At 39.3% G+C, this 12,047-nt stretch overlaps 1 protein-coding gene across 1 annotated transcript in view; it reads right to left on the bottom strand.

Annotated features, from left to right (window-relative positions):
• Positions 1-12,047, bottom strand: part of PAWR (pro-apoptotic WT1 regulator) — a 1,695,887-nt gene that overhangs the window by 1,256,009 nt on the left and 427,831 nt on the right. The window lies entirely within an intron of this gene.

The following is a 12,047-nucleotide window of genomic DNA, read 5'->3' as shown; positions in this document are numbered from 1 at the left end:
ATAAATCTGCTCAATGTTTCAATGAAGTGGGAGAACCAACGTAGTCGGGGGACATTGTTTTGATTTTACTTTTTTTTTTTTTCTCAGAAGGTAGCTATTTTTGCAGAAGGTAGTTAATCTCACCAAGATCAGAATTCAAAGATTTTTCCACAGATAGACAACAAATGTTGGAGGTGTGATGGGGCAGAAAGAGGTAACTGGGAACATTTTCTGCGAGTGTAATAAGTTGGCAGAGTTTAAAGATTCCCTGCAGACTGCTCTGTCGGTGACACTGGTTGAGCAAATGGGAGTAACTACGGAATTTTTTTTTTTGAGCTATGATACAGAATCGGAATTGCCTAGACACAGGTAAGGCTTTGCAGAGTCAAATTATGATGGCTGCCAAGAAAGCAATTACTAGAAAATGGAAATCAAAGTCTAAACAAACTTTACTAGAAGTAGCGAAGATAGAGAGAGAGAGAAAACAACTGGAACTGGGATCTTTAGAAAAAGGTAGGAGCAAATTACACAGGAAAAATTGGAATCAATACATGCAGAGGAGAAACGAGGTTTAAAAGAAGGCAGGATTTGAATGAGCCATGTAATGGTTGACCAACAGTGACTGGATATGTTAAAAGATGTATAATATGTTTGCAGCTACAGTTGTGCTGGCACAGTTGGGAATGTACAATGTTTTTCAGCTGAGATTGTGTCGCTATGGTTTATTTTTATTTAAATAAATAGAACATGGCCTATGTCATGCATGATAATTTAACAGAGATGTTTCTTGTTTAACAAAAGATCTTGAGTGGGACTGAGAGCCCTAATCCAAAGTTCAAGTGACTGACCACACTCTGGGGATGCAATTTTTCTGGATGAAGCTACCCCGGTTTACCTGAAGCTACGAAGCTGGCTATCTGTACTGGCACCCAGGAAGCACCCCTAACTCCTCTTGAGTAAAAGCAGTTAATGTCCTTTTCTCACCTGCATTGGCTGTATGTCCATTTTTGTATAATTTACTTGGTGTCTATGTCCTCTTGTGGGCGGCACATACGCAGTACAAGCTAAAACTACCCCTTCCCTTACTCACCTGCATACTTTTCTGTCACCATATCCCCTAGCATTCGTTGTCAACCACTCCTGCCCCTGCTACTCTTCCCTCAACTGTAACATCCTGCTTGTCTTGCCTCTGCTGTTTCCACTCTATCTCTCAAATTACCTCTATCTGGCTGCTGCACTCCTTTTCTCTGATTCTCCTACCTCTGTTCACTGAAAACTGGGTCTTACATTTTTAATACCTGCCTATTTTCTGCTTTTTCCCTCCCTGTGCCCCTCTGCAAACTGTACATTTTACTTCCCTATACCTTGCACCTGCTGTCTCCGTGTATTTTCACTGCTCCCTTTCTTGTCTTTTTATCACCTAAACTATACCTCTTTCCTACTTTTACCTGCACCTGTTGTATCTACGTGTTTACTGCCTGAATCCCTCTCAGGCACCTTAAACAACTTTCCCTTTCTTGCTTCTTATACTAAGTAGTTGAGGTTACTCGTGGTGTTACTCTCCTGCTTAGCTGATTGTTTTCTGCTCTCCTCTCTTAACTGTTTCTGCCCCGCTTCGCTCCCCTCCCTACCCCCTTATCCCACCCACCCCACGTGTCCTTAGCTTTATACCCCTTACACCACACCCCCTCTAACTTCACCTATCACTGACTCTTACCTCATCCGCTACTTCCTCTCAACGTTTCCTTCCTCTATCACCTCCCCTATCACCTGACTATACTTATAGGTATATTCCTATCCTGTATCTTCCAACTAGCTATACACCCTTACACTATAGTCTTCCAAAGCTCACTTGTCTATTCCTGTCTCATAATCTCAACATGTCAACGAACATCCTCCAACATACTTCCATGATCTCTATAAAAAACAACACCCTAAAAATACTAATTCTTCTACTCATCACTTCCCTCTCTCTCATTCTGCCCTATTCCTTAACCTCCTATGAAACTAAACTCAATTTCCACTTCAACAACTCTCCTAAACATACAACCTCACATTTCAAAAGTCTACACCTCTCTCAATTAAACATCACATCTACCTCTAGCTACCTCTTAGCTAAATACCACAGATTGTCTCACATAAAATACCATAACCTCTTGATTAGAAAACTTAATTACTTTCTAAACTTCCCTAACAAATCCTACTTGCAATACAACCACTCTACCTTGTTAGATGGTGACATCCACCCCAACCCTGGTCCATCTAATTTTTCAGCTGAAGCTACACCTGTCTCTCTATACACTTCTCATGAATCACTAACCTCCAACACAAATACTCTACTCATTGGACACCTTAATATCCAAAGCGTCAATAACAAAATAACCCCACTCCACTCTCTTCTTGATCACCACTCCTTCGACATTCTTTGTTCAACAGAAACTTGGTTAAAACCCTTTACTAAAGACACTGAAATCATACCACCAGGTTATAATATCTTGAGACTCGACCGCAATGGTAAAAAAGGCGGAGGAGTAGCACTATTGTTCAAAACAGAACTAAAAATAACTTTAGTACCCTATGAGAACCTTGGATTTACTAAAACTGAACTTCTTATCTCTAAGCTGCAACTAAACCTCAAAAAATCTATCTATATCATCTGTATATATCTACCCCCTGGTAATAACTCTGCTACCATAGAAAATATCCTCAGTTGGGCCTCATCCACCTACCCACAAGAAACCATAATACTAGGAGACCTCAACTTAGACTGGTCCTCAATATCCACTAACAACCCAACATCCCACATTAATCTCCACGGCTTCACTCAAACAATTAACACCACTACTAGGATCAACAAAACTAATAACAAAGAAAGTATTCTTGATTGGATTTTGGTAAACAAACCTCAAGTTAAATATCAGTCTGGAACACTACCTGATGACATTAGTGACCACAACCTAACCTATATTATTAGACAAAAAAATACCTCTAATTACTCTCCTTTATATAGGACCCTACGTAACCTCAAATGCTTTAACCCAACCCTTTTTAAAACGGAACTAAAGGCTTGTAACTGGAACCCACTAAAAACACTTCCGCTTCAAGAAGCTGTTAATTACTTTAACAACACATTCCTAACTATTCTTGATTATCATGCACCGAAACGTTCTATTAGAATTAAGGCTAAGCCAGTCCCCTGGCTAACGAAAGAGACTAGACAAAAAATGTCACTTAGAAACAAATCTTGGTTAAAATGGCGAACTAGCAAATCTCCCTCAGACCAACAGACTTTCAGACACCTGAGAAATATTACCAAAAAATCAATCCTCTCTGACAAAAAGAACTATTATAGCAATCTTCAGCAAGTAAATCACAATAATCCTCAAAAATTCTGGTTAACCCTAAATAGACTTCTTCACCCTGGACAGACTACCACCCCCCCCCCTTCAGGGTCTGATAACATTCCTCCCCTTGACACTGCCAACACCTTCAACTCATTCTTCATCAATACTATTAATTCCTTGGCCTCCCATCTATCCAGTGACAATACCAGCATTCATGACCATACTTCCTCCAAACTACCAACCTTTAGGCTTCAACCCATCTCCACTTCCTTTACACAGAGATGCATTCTCAAACTTAAACCTTGCACCCCCTCAGCTGACCAGCTTCCTTCTGAATTCCTTCAAAAAGCAGCCTCTGAAATAGCTTATCCCATTTCAATTCTCATTAATAGGACCATAAACGAAGAAACCATCCCTGATGTATGGAAATTCTCTTACATCATACCATTACATAAAGGAGGTAACTCCTTTGAACATTCTAACTATAGACCCATAGCACTATTGTCCCCTCTCGCTAAAATAATGGAAAAATGTGTCCACCATCAGTTAATGAATCACCTTCTACAAAATAAAATCCTGACAAACTGTCAACACGGCTTTAGGCCCTATCATAGCACAACTACTGCTCTGCTCTCCTTTACAGATATTATTAACAATAATCGCAATAATAATGTCCTGTCTTCTGCTCTCTTCATTGACCTGTCCAAAGCCTTTGACATGGTTAACCACTCTCTCCTACTAAAAATTCTCGAATCTCTTTCCTTAGCACCTGAGACTATCCACTGGTTCAGCTCATATCTTACTAACAGGAAGCAAGCTGTCCTCTGGGATAAACTCTCATCTCTTCTACCAATCTCCCTTGGAGTCCCCCAAGGCTCTATTCTTGGACCACTTCTTTTCTCCCTCTTTATAAATGACTTACAAGTAGCCATTCCTCAGGCTACCTGCATTCAATATGCTGATGACTCCACTCTTATTTGCTCTGCTAAATCCATTCCTGAACTTCAAACTAACACTCAAGCTGTATTTTCTAAAGTTGAAACTTGGTTCCTAAAACGCTGTCTACTCCTAAACGCAAAAAAGACCAAACTACTTCTCTTTAAACCTACTACCAGATCCCCTACACTTGACTTCTCTGTTGTGTCAAATAATGGTACCATTATATCACCTGACTCTACTACCAAATTGCTAGGTGTCACGATTGATAACAATCTCTCCTTCGACCTTCATATCAACAATACCATTAAATCTGTAAACAGGAAACTTGGCTCTCTATATAGAATCAAAACTTTTTTAACTTTCCCTGCAAAAGTGAATCTTGCCCACTCACATCTTATTTCCACACTTCTCTATGCCTCACCTATCTACACTAATCTTAAGAAAAATAATCTCTCTAAACTATCCACCTCCTACAATAACATAGCTAGATTTGTTACTGGAAAACAATTTAGAACCCACCATTGTCAGAATCTGCAACAACTTAACTGGCTCGAACTGACACACATGTTGCTTCTATCCCAACTTATGTTTGTACAAAGAGCCTTTTACCAACCTCTTAATACACCTGCTCTTTCTAACCTCTTAAGCCCTTACTCCAACCTGAACTCTCTCCGCTATTCTAACAAACTGCTAGTTACCTTAACCAAATCTAATAACCTTGCTGGTGATTCCCTTTACGCAAATGCCATTGGGAAACATTGGAATAAACTTCCTCCCGAACTTACTTCTATTGCATCTACTGCTCTGTTTAAACAAAAACTAAAAGTCCACCTTAACAACCACTGGACATGTTCCTGCTCTAAACCTGATTAAAATTTTCTTGGCTCTTTCTCCTCCTCTTGGCTATTTGTCTCTCTCTTTCTAGCAATACATATCTCTTCTATCCTGTACTTTGTTTGCAAAATGTTCTCTCTTTTTCTTGGTCTCTTGCTTTCTCTATTCTGACTTTCTCTAATTGATTCCAAAGATGAAATTATGTTGATCATTTGGTTTTTACCTTTAAATATAATTAGTTATTCTGGTCTTGAGTAAATACCTACCTCTTTTTTAAATCTGATTGTTAATCTGTTATTATGTATTTGTTGTTTTTGTTGTATCCGTCCTGTCTACATGTGGAGCTTTTCTCCCCGGGCCTCTACTGAAAATGGAAATATATCCAGTTAGACTAGCCCGGTTAACAAATGTAAAATAAAAAAATAAAATAAAATTTACGATTCCAATGAACTGATCTATGCAGCGTCAGCTTGATCATCTTTACCTGAAATATGAACTACTTTCAGTTGCAAAAACATGGATACCTCAAATTTCTAACACCTATCATCATGCAGCCTGTGTTCACGTGAAATATTCCTGGGTTACATGCATTTTCTTAATGCCCTGTGCCAGGACTGTGACTATTTTGGGTTGATGTGCCTCTCTCCTCTGCACTATAAACTTCTCTGAAAAGACAGATCCCCAAGATGTGCATCTGTAATTAGTCAGTTTGCAAACTATGCTGGTAGAAAAATTCCTCGAGTCCAACATGCATTTCTAGTCATCTATTCAGTTTGCTTACCAAATGAGGAATTAGAGGGATGGACTGGTCCACTGAATTTGTCCTCTAACAGTAATGCTTCTTAAGAAATGATGGAACTGTTTAATACAAAGTCCCTCGAGTCCATGACTATGCTAACAAAAACACACCCCATGCTACAAGATTTCTTGACTACAAGTGCCAGCAAAAAGACGGACAAGATCAGATTCTCATTGTTTTGCTAGGTTGTACAGATATTCTGTTAAGCCAAATCCAAAACTGCTAGAGACAATGTACTTTGTGCCATCTGATTTTTTTATTTACTGTTAACCCTAGAAAACCCATACAACCACCAGTTTGGGACACTTCACTAGCAATTGTGGAGATGGATCATGAAATGGGTGGGAAAGTACTTACATACTGTATATAGTTTGTCAGAGTGTGGAACGGATTTATACCTCTAAGTTACTGGAGCAACTGTGGCTTACAGGAATAAAGTCCTGACTACAGCCCAGGTGACCAAGGTTAGATTAGCGCGGGGGGTAGCTATTCCTTGCATTCAATCCCTTGTGGAAGCTGTAGACTCAAAAATGGGACACTTTCCAATGAGATAAAAGAGGGAGAACAATGGCTGAGCTGATGCAAAGGCAGACAGGAATATGCCAAGCCAAAACTACTGCATGCATGCTTCACAGACATTTCAGGCAAAAGCATGGGGAAGGCAGAAAAGTAGGCCTTAAGCAAAAGACCACAACAGAAACAGCACGTCACTGTATGCCTCAATCTCTTCTCCCCAACTATAAATAGGGAATATTTATGGGAAATCAGGAAAGGTAGATAGACCCTACGAATAATAAGAGCCGTTGGGAACCACCAATGGTCAACAGCGTGGGAGAAAAATAGCCTAAAACATAACAACAACCATAAGAATTTTGCAGTTGGTTAGAACCAAAAGTAATACGCAGCTACCTACAACAGGTGATTAAAGAGCAGGAACTTGCAAATTCTGTAGTCTAGAATAGGAAGATGGTGGGAGGAGTACACAATAAGAGGACACTAGAGTAGGTGGAGCAATATGTGAAGCAATACATGGCAGTGGTGGGTAGGAATATATAGTTTAGGAAGGAAGAAAAAGTACAATTGTGTTAGGAGATGTTAGAGTAGGCTCACAGTTGCAGTACTTACTGTGAGTATCTCTACCTCGGGTGGGAAAAAAAACATGATGTATGGCTTGAATTCTAGAGCCATGCACCCTCTCTCTCTCCCCTTAAACGGACTTGACTCCAACTTCCCAGAGATGTCAGCATACTCCCAGTATAAATGTAACATGAGATGGAATAATCTTCACTGGAGTCTGCACCTGGTCAAAAGCTATAGAATGCAAGAAGTTTTTCCCAGTGACTTGCTATTTAAATTGGTCAGAAAAACTCAATAACCTGTCTATCTCAAAGATATATGGATCAAGAGAAGCATGAGATCATAATCTGGGGAGCAAGAGTGGTGCAGGGCGACTAGGTAGCCATCCCAGCCTCTGAATGTCCCATATAAGAAAGATGGGGATACCACTCCAACAATGATCATATTCATACATTTGCTGTCATGTAGGGTTCCACACACAACTGTACCATGTTCTACATATGTACCAGTATTGCAGACCACATCGATGGAAATATTCCCAAAGTTCAAACTGTATAAAAGGTTGGTTAATTCCCAAAGGAAATTTGAAGCACCTTATACAAGATAGCAGGTACAAATACAGCCATGGCCGGCATGTGTAACCTACACTGTTTTGAACAGGTATGCAGAAAGGACCAGGTAGCTGCTACCAAAATGTCTTCTGTACCCCCTCCATCATGGATGCAGTGGCCCCAGCTGTGTCTACTCCAACTTGTCTCTACAATAATTTTCCATGAGTTGAGTAAGAAAAATAAATGCAGTGATGGAAACCTTTCGACATGGTTTGCTAGATCCTTATTTGCAGCAAACAAACATTTGCTTCACTACTCTAAAATCCTAGGTTCTATGCAAGAAAATATTTAAATTTTCTATGGACATCCAAGAAAAATGCACTATTTTTTTCCCCTTTGTTTGTGGGTTAGGTAATAATACATGAAGTTGGATGGTTCTATTGCTACTTCAGACATAAAGGAGGCATTTGGAAATAAACTCACTATATTTTTGTGAAACAAAAAAGCTTCTTTGTGCACTAGGGTTTAAAGTTCAGAAATTCTCATCTGAAATAACAGTTAGCAGGGCTATCTTCCACGCTACAACTTTAGGGACACATTAACAAGGCAGTTCGAGAGGCGCTATCATCTTTTACAATATACAGCTCAAGTCCCAAAGGAAGACTCACCTCTATCTGGGAGGGGGGGGTCTCAAATTTGCAAAACTCTTGAGAAACTGTTCAATTACAGAAAGAGAAGCAAAGGTAGGTTCCAACAAAAGGTAGGCTGAAATGACTAAAAGATTCAGTGAGAGACAGGCCAGCTCTCACCATTTGTTTAATACTTGTCCAAACTTTATTTTGCCAGACAGTTTATTAATCCTTTAGCACCACAGGAAGAATCTTTTTTTTTTTCTTTGGCTGGGTAGAATTTCCTAATAATTGCCCCCCTGGTTTTCTTCATGATAATAAGCAAGTTCATGAAAAATTGCACATAGAAGGAAGTAGTGTCATATCCTCCAAACAGTCAAGCTGAGACTAAATTAATATGAAATCAAGGGTCTTAAGCAGAGTTGAGATGTTGACAGGCTGAGACAGGTGAAATGATTCTTCCCCAGGATGGCAAACCAGTGCAACACCTGCCAAAAAGTTGTTCACCCTACAGACATGGTGGAATGCACACAGAAACAGGCCAGTACATTTAAATGAAGGCATCGACTTCCCACACCGGTTTTCATGGAGCTCTGGAGCAGAATTTCCTCAGTTGCTTGTTGTTCAGAAAAGCACAAAACAAAATCTGGCACTTCACAATTCTAAATATGATTCAGGAAAAAGTCCTTGTCTAGCTAGCATCCATTTGTTGACGGCCACAAAAGTTCTGCTGAGATGACCTGTCATGGAAATTTTTTTAGAAGGTTTGTAAGAACCCGATTGTCATTTCATGTCCAAAATCACTTCTCCAGTTTGTATCAAGTGGTTAGGAGCGACTGCCCCTTTACTTATGTACCATTTTACATATCTACTGCCTGTTAAAGAGATGCAATTCCCCAGGCTTCCAAACTTGCTTGAAAGCTGTGGAAACAAAGATGACTGACAACACTTCTTATCAGTAGCTGTGTCTCTTCTAGAATTTGCTGTACCAGGTGCCCTGAACCCTGAGGGCTGTGGCATGAGCACCCGAAGGCTCTGTCCAATGTATCTGTGGTCACAATTTGATTTGGAGGCACATGTTTAAAAGGAAAACCCAACTTATTTCTGTCTGGTGAGATCACCATTCCAACTCATTTTACATGCAGTTAAACAGGAATGACATCTAACAAAAAGTGTGTGTGTGTGTGTGTGTGTGTGTGTGTGTGTGTGTGTGTGTGTGTGTGTGTGTGTGTGTGTGTGTGTGTGTGTGTGTCTGTCTTTGTGTGTGTGTGCTAATGCTAGGTGTTCCTTAGGTATCCTTGAAGTTTTCCTGGATGCATTCTTGCTAAGAAAGTGAACATTCTAGAAGTTATGTCCTTCAAGAGCTTCAGAAGCTCTCTTGCTGAGATAGCTGGCTTTAACTGCATCATCTGGGGGGAAAAAAAAAAAAAAAAACAGGTCAGGAATTTTACTTCTCAGGAAGGAAAATTTTCTGGAGATGTGTATCTAGCAGGACCCCACAGGAAAATGACTGACCTACCTGGGTTAAGACTAGGTTAGTGTATGGGAAAAGACAGACCAGATGGACACAGATTATGAAAGTACTCTATGCCATAGATAAATGGCACTCATCCCAGGACTGCAGTTGAATAAGGCAGTCATCCAGTATGGGTATATTATGAATGTCTTTAGTCCTTAAGTGCACAACTACTACTACAGCCAGATATCTGCTAAAGACCACTGGTGCAGTAACAAAACCAAAGGGTGAGGAATTAAACTGACAATGGAGCCCACTGATTCAAACCCAGGAAAGCACATGTGAACTCTCTGAATGGCTACATGTAGGTAGGTATCCTTTAAACTGAGGGTCACCATAGGCATCTGAGGGGTAAGGAGGGGCAAGGGGGAATCAAAAGTCAGCATTCTAAATTCTGGAATTGTTAAGATCTTGTGTAGTTTTGATAGCTCTGGAATTGGTCTTCATGGCCTATCTACTTTTAGTAATAGAAAATAACATTGCTCGATTTCTACTCTGATTCAAAACATGCTTTGGCAAAATAGTGCTCATGGCCCCATACTCTTTTTGGTCCCTGGGGACGCATGGAATATTTTGCATTTTTTGAAGACTGTTGTAAGCTGCAGTTTGCAAACTTGGGAAGCTACCTGCAGAACTATCTAGCTCTCTCTGCAAGACTCAAACAATTTTTGAAAGTGCTGCCCAACAATCTCCAGTCTTCTGGGGCTGTGGAAGAACAGTTGGGAGATTTGAGGGCTGAGGTGGAATTCTGGATGAGGATTTGAAAGGAGCTTAAAGCATAAGGTAGGTACTGTTACTTCCTGCAAGGTTTGGTCCCAAAGTCCTCTAGACCTCCTTTTCTGTTCTGACTGACATTTTCTTTTTTTGGGAATCCATTTTAATTTTTGGTTGTTTTCCTCTGTCTGCTTCCAGCAGTAGGAGCACTTTTTGGTGGGAGAATTCTTACTGCGTTGTGGAATGTGACAATGGAACTGCTGTTAGAATGATACTATCATTTTTCATTTTCATCTAGCTTTTTAAATGCTTTTTGGGAAGTGTTTTCAAAAAGAATTGTATTCTGTTATGGTGTATTCAAAAGCTGTGCTTTAATATCCTCATTAAGTGGATGTATTCTCAAACAAAAATGCTGTGTAGTCACAGACCCCCCTCATAAATGCTCAATTTACAGCATGATACCTACACTTAAACAGCATGTCTGCCTACCTGTGAAGCAGTCTTAATTAGATAGACATTTACATAATCATCAATAGATCTACCAAATGTCTAAGTTTTTTGAGAATTCCTCTCCAATGCTTAATCATGTAGGTTTGAAAATTCAGGGATACGGATGTATAGAACTTCCAAAACAAAGCATTCAAAGATTATACTTTCCTGATCCATGGAAAACATGCGCAATCCAGGAACCAACTCAGGTCCATTTGCAGTACCCAGTGGCACTACAGGTGGATCTGTTACTGTGGTCTCGTATAAATATTTTAAAGATCCTGTACTTGATAAAAAATGGTCTGGTTTCCTGGTATCAGAGGGCTGAAAATTCAGTTTCAGGCATGATGCCCAACATGCATTCATAAATCCAATGAGAAGTACTGATAAATACAATGCACGGAATCCCCAATAAGTGCTCGCTCTCCTTGGTATAACAATAGCAAGAACACACTCCGTTAATTTGTTAAAATCAGCTGTTTAATGCCCAAGACAGAATAAAAAAGGTAAATACATCCAACGAATTCACTTTGATGCCAAAGTATTCAAAAATCCATGAAAATAAAGAACGTAGGTTAAGCGCTTTCACCCGATAATCGGGCTTACTGGTGCGTAATAGAATATAAATGGGCAGTAGCCACCAGCAATACTTTGTATAAGTTGTGCAAACATCAAGAGGAAGCATCCACCTATCAATTTTAATCTTAGGACAATTACAGGAGAACAAGCAGATAATGTTTGATTGCACATATAACAACAAAAGATTACCGCATATTTAAAAGCGCAGCAGTTTTTATCAAGATTTTTATACTTTTTAAAAAATGAACATATATATACATTATTTTAGATATACATATTATTTTAGACACATATATAAGGTTAATGATATCGCTTTCAGTATATTTTATTATAATTAATAATTGACAGATCACTGTTATGAGATGTTTTGAAAAGTTAGTAAGATGTTATTTGCATCATTGATGGTATAAAATGTAAATTAAGTGTTCACTATGTAACATACTTGTTGTAGCTTTGATAGTCATTTAGACTTGTGCACACTTTTAAGAACATTTTGCACTTATAGCGAATGCTTAGCTAAAAAGTATGGGAAACAACTTTAGGGTAAACACAACTATAGGGCATTGTCCCTTTAATTTTTTGAAACATTTTTGGCGC

Source organism: Protopterus annectens, chromosome 11.part0 (genome assembly GCF_019279795.1).
Source record: "Protopterus annectens isolate FY-2018-M chromosome 11.part0, PAN1.0, whole genome shotgun sequence".
Taxonomy (NCBI): domain Eukaryota; kingdom Metazoa; phylum Chordata; order Ceratodontiformes; family Protopteridae; genus Protopterus; species Protopterus annectens.
This window is presented reverse-complemented; position numbering and strand designations above follow the sequence as displayed.